This window comes from Hemitrygon akajei, chromosome 7 (genome assembly GCF_048418815.1).
Source record: "Hemitrygon akajei chromosome 7, sHemAka1.3, whole genome shotgun sequence".
In the NCBI taxonomy this organism is placed as follows: domain Eukaryota; kingdom Metazoa; phylum Chordata; class Chondrichthyes; order Myliobatiformes; family Dasyatidae; genus Hemitrygon; species Hemitrygon akajei.
In genome coordinates, this window is record NC_133130.1 from 35,798,572 (window position 1) to 35,804,571 (window position 6,000).

The window sequence follows — 6,000 nt, forward strand, 5'->3', positions numbered from 1 at the left end:
TCTAATTCTCTCCGTGAAGAACTGTATTCATTCAGGCATTGAATCATTATAATAATGGATCTGGCTTCCACAGAGGCCATACAATTTGATGAATGCAGATGGTAACCTTCAGCAAAAATATACATTTTGATGATGAATGGAGGTTATTGATATCAAAGAGATAATATCAAAGAAGGCTGTATCCTTTTAGTCATAGTCATAGTCATAGAAAAATACAGCACAGAAACAATCACTTCAGCCCATCTAGTCCATGCCAAACCATTAAGCTGCCAAGTTCCATCTACCTGCAACTGTACCATGGCCCCTACTATCCATGTACCTATCCAAACTTCTCTTAAACATTGTAATCAAGCTTGTATGCAACACTTACACTGGCAGCTCATTCTACACTCTCATGATCCTCTGAGCAAAGAGTTTCCCCTCATGTTCTGCTTGAACTTTTCAGCTTTCACCTTTAAACCACAACCTCTAGTTGTTGTCCCACCCAACTTCAGTGGAAAATGTGTGCTTGCATTTACCCTAGCTATATCTATCATCACTATGTATACCTCTATCAAATCTCCCTTCAATCTTCTAATGCTCCAAGACTTACCAACTACTGAGCGCATTTGCATGCAACACTGTCATAGGAAAGCAGTATCCATTATCAAAGATCCCCACAACCCAGGTCATGCTCTCTTCTCACTGCTGCCAGAAGGTAGAAGTGACAAGGGCCTCAGGACTCGTACCACCAGGTTCAAGAACAGTAACTACCCCTCAACCATCAGGCTCTTGAACAAAAGGGGATAACAACACTCAGCTTCACTTGCCCCATCATTGAAATGTTCTCACGTCTATTTATTTATTTATTCATTCATCCATTCGTTTATTTATTTATATTTGCATCTGCACAGTTTGGTGTCTTCTGCACGCTGATCTTACATGGATCCTGTTATAGTTACTATGCTATAGATTTGTTACATATGCCCACAGAAAAATTAATTTCAGGGTTGCATACAGTGACATATACAGTATGTACTTTGATAATAAAATTCACTCTTAACTTTGAATAAGGTCTTAACCTATTCAATCTTTCCATATAACTCAGGTCCTCCAATCAAGGCAACATCCTTGTAAATTTTCTCTGCACTCTTTTCAATCTCATTTGCATCTTTCTTGTATGTAGGTGACCAAAATTGCACACAATACTCCAAATTAGGCCTCACCAACTTCTTATACAACTTTAACATTCTATCTCCTGTACTCAGTATTTTGACTTATGAAGGCCAATGTGCCAAAAGCTTTCTTTATGACCTATCTACCTGTGCCACCTCTTTCAATTAATTATAAACCTATATTCTCAGATCCTTTTGCCCTACTGTTCACTACGCAAGACCTACCCTCGTTGGTCCTACTGAAGTGCAATGCCTCGCGCTTGTCTGTGTTAAATTCCATCTGATAATTTTGCATCCCATTTTTCCAGCTCATCCAGATCCCGCTGCAAGTTCTGTTAGCCTTCCTTGCTGTCCACTACACCCCCAATCATGATGTCATTCACAAATTTGCTGATCTAGTTAACCAATTATCCAGAGCATTGATATCGATGACAAACAACAACAGACCCAGCAGTGATACCTGCAGCACACCACTAGTCACGGGCTTCCAGTCAGAGAGGCAACCATCTACTACCACTCTCTGGCTTTTTCCACAAAGCCAATGTCTAATCCAATTTACTACCTCATCTTGAATGCCAGGCAACTAAATTTACCTGACCAACCTCCCATGCGGAACCTTGCCAAATGCCTTGCTAAAGTCCATGTAGACAATATCCACTGCCTTGCCTTCTTTAACTTTCTGGTAATTTCCTCAAAAAACTCTAAGATGGGTTAGACATGACCTACACGCACAAAGTCATGCAGACTATCCCTAATCAGTCCCTGTCTATCCAAATACTCATATATCCAACCCCTTAGGATACCTTCCAATAACTTTCCCGCTACTGATGTCAGGCTCACTAGCCTATAATTTCCTGGTTTATTTTTAAATCCTTTCTTAAACAGCAGAACAACATTAGCTGTCCTCCAATCCTCTGGTGCCTCACCTGTCACTAAGAATGATTTAAATATCACTGCCAGGGCTCCTGAAATTTCTGCATTTGCCTCCTGCAGAGTCTGATGGAACACCTTGTCAGGCCCTGGGGATTTGTCCACCATAACTTACTTCAAGGCAGCAAACACCTTCTCCTCTGTAATCTGCATCGGGTCCGTGACCTCGCTGCTGCTTTGCCTCACTTCTATGGACTCTGTGTCTCTTTCCTGAGTAAAAACTGATGCAAAAAATCCATTTAGGACCTCCCCCATCTCTTTTGGCTCCACGCATATAGATTACCATTCTGATATTCCAGAGGACCAAATTTGTCTCTAGCAATCCTTTTGCTTTTAATGTATCTGTAGAATTCCTTGGGATTCTTCTTCACCTTGCCTGCTAGGGCAACCTCATGTCTTCTTTTAGCCCTCCTGATTTCTTTCTTAAGTGTTCTCTTGCATTTCTTATACCCCATAAGCACCTCATTTGTCCCTGCCTGCCTAAACCTAAAGAACAGCTCCTTTTTTTTTCTACCTATCCAGGGCCTCAAGTTACTTTGAAAACCAAGGTTCCTTAAACCTGTTATCTTTACCTTTTATTCTGATAGGCACATACAAGTATTGTACTCTCAAAGTTTCACATTTGAAGGCCTCCCATTTCCCAAATACACCTTTGCCAGATAAACTGCCTCTCCCAATCTACACTTACCAGATCCTTTCTGATACCATCAAGATTGGCCTATCTCCAATTTAGAATCTCAACCCGCAGACCAGACCTATTCTTTTTCATATTTACTTTAAAATTAATGGTGTTATAATCACTAAGTGTTCTGCTACATAAACTTCTGTCACCTGCCCTGACTCATTCCCTAATAGCAGATTAAGTATTACACATTCACTCGTTGGGACTTCTGTGTGCTGATAAAGAAACTTCCCTGAATACATTTGACAAACTCTATCCCACCTGGTCTTTTTACAGTATTGGAGCCCCTTCCAAGATGTGGAAAGTTATAATCACCCACTATTACAATTTTATTTTTCTTCAACAGTCTGCAATCTCTCTACAAATTTGTTTCTCTAAATCCATGGACTGTTGGGCAGTCTACTATATATCCCCATTAGTGTGGTCATACCTTTCTGATTCCTCAGTTCCAACTAGAAAGCCTCAATATATGAGCTCTCCAGTCTGTCCTGACTGAGCAATGCCTTGATATTTTCCCTGACTAGTATCGCCACTCCTCCTCCTTCAGTCCCTTCTGCTCTGTCGCATCTAAAATAACAGAACCCCAGAATATTGATGCCAATCCAGCCCCTCCAGCCCAAGTCTCACTAATGGCTACAATATCATAACTCCATGTGTTGATCCATGCCCTGAGTTCATCCACCATTGCTACAATACGTCTTTAAATAATGGAAAAAGAGGCTAACAATAAGACAGGAAGTAGGTAATTTTGTATTGGTTAAAAACCAGATGACTTCAATTTGCATAAGAGTCTACATTCTTTGACAGTTTCTATAGTTTTAAAACATTCAACACTAAAGCAAATGATTCAGTAATGATTCAAGAGAAAGTTTACAGAAATGCTTGACAATGTAACCAGGTCATGTGGCATCCACATAATCAAACGTAGACATGGAATCATTTTATAAATTGGATCTTGCATCACACCCTACATCATTATCATAAATAATTTACTGTAAGTCACAAAATAACAGTATTTTCTTTCTTCTATAGGGATGATCAAGGGACATTTACATCGGTGACATTTCCACTGGAAATGCAACCCTCATTTGTGAGCATTCTCAGTCCATAAAGTTAGCCATTAGTGTTTTAATACAAACCATACAAAGTAATTTTACAGCAAGGATCATTAGACAATGTTCAGGAGGAGAAATGGATGAATTTGTGCAAAAGTTCTGTTCGTGCTGCACATTGAATCTAATGAGAGTCATCTGCGGAGGCCATGCACCTGCGTGACAGAGAATCTGTGATCTATGAGCTGTTTGCAGGGAGGCACACTGAGACAGACATCAACTGCTGGAAGATCATTAACTGGGTGAAAAATGCCCGCCAGTTTGTCTGAAACTTTTTTAGTATTACAGTGTGTGGCAACATTCACAAGTGAATGCTGCTGACTGGCGCATTTCAAGGTGCAGGAGTGTGTGTTCAGTGGTGCTAAAGCTCAGTACAACTCCACAAAAGCTCTGTGGGGAGGGATCACAGTCTACGGTCCTATTGTATCTGGACATCAGGGCTAAGCCCTATGCAACAGTATCTCAAATGCACTGTTTAAGGAGCAAACATGAGTGGCAATGGCACATTGTAAGAGGATATATTGAACTAATGGTGCCATTAATATAGAGAGAGACTCATATCAATTGGATTTTTTTGCCGATATTATCAATTAACAATATTTTTTAAATACATAATTTTATTTTGAAGGTTCTCCTCTCCCTGCGCATTGCAAAACCGAAGGGTGGTACTCCAAGTATGTTGAATAAGGGCAGTGTCATGGGCCCTATGTAGATAGGGACAGTGCCCTGGCTTGGGAAGTTGACAAAGATAAAAAAAACATTTTGGATCAACTATTGATGTGGGTCATTGGTGGGGAACTGGTGAGCAATGGGGGGTGGGGGGGATACTGGGAAGATTTCCTCCTGCTTGGATATTTTGCAACTTATGGTGAAATGGGATAGGCTGTTATCGTTTTTAGGATAGTCTTTGAGATGTCTGTCTGAAAAAGTCTATAAAAGCTGGAGAGTGTGAATGGATGTGATCCCACCATGATGTTTCGATCAGAGTCATAGATTTGTACAACACCACAACAGGCCCCTCACCCCATCACGTCATGCTCTCTGATGTGCCTTTCCACATGAATCCCATTTGGCCAAATTAGAATTATATCCTTTTATACTTTCCCTCTTTAAGTGCTTGTCTAAATGCCTCTTAAATATTCTGATTGTGTTTGCCTCCCCACCTCCTCCAGTGGCACATTCCAGATTCAATCACTCACTGTGTGATAGGCATAACCCTCAAACCCCTTCAAATCTCCTCTCCTTCCCCTTTAAACTGATGTCCTCTTGTTTTTGCCAACCCTACTATGGGTAAAAGAATCTATCTATCCTATCTAAACATTGTATAGTGCCCTACCATTTCCTGGAGATGATTATAATAGTAATTATACTGTATATAACCACTATTTGATTTCTCAAATTCTCACCTCACACATATCAGGATTATTCTACCCAACTTTCTAGCTCCTTACCCTCTCCAATCTGAACAAAATTTATTTCTTTTATTTTCCTAAAGTTTAATACTCCCTATTGTTGTTAGTTCCCAATCTCACCTCTGTGCCGTGCTGAAAAATTTGGATTTAATTGGAAAGTATTGATAAACTATAAACATTCTCAATTACTCCCATGGCTTGCAGATGTAATATTGAGACTTCATACAGAAATAACAATTAAGACACATTATTTGACATGAATGGCCTGTTTGTGAAATGGTAGTTCAGAAATGCAATGTGTGTAAAATGAAGGTCAAAATCAAGGGAAGAACTTTAAAGAAAAGAAAATTCTGCAATACCAGTTGCTTGATAAGAGTTCAGTAACCCAATCAAAATTCACCTTTAGCCAGCACAATCAAATCACACAGTGACTAGGCAAATAAGAAAAAAACTAGCTCATATATTTCAGACAATTTCTGAAATGAACTTATGACAATAAATCAGAATTCATAATGAATAAATTTAATTTTCAGCACTCTACCTACTCCAAACAATTCTGCAACCAAAGTTGTTTCTTCATTCGGTGTGCATGTGTTTATTGCTGCTGAGATCTAATGCCAAAGTTTATTATGATCTCTTAACAGTTACATATAATCAGGCTACTTCGCAATGCCAGCAGACTGAACTGTTCCAGATAGGCTGCAATGCGC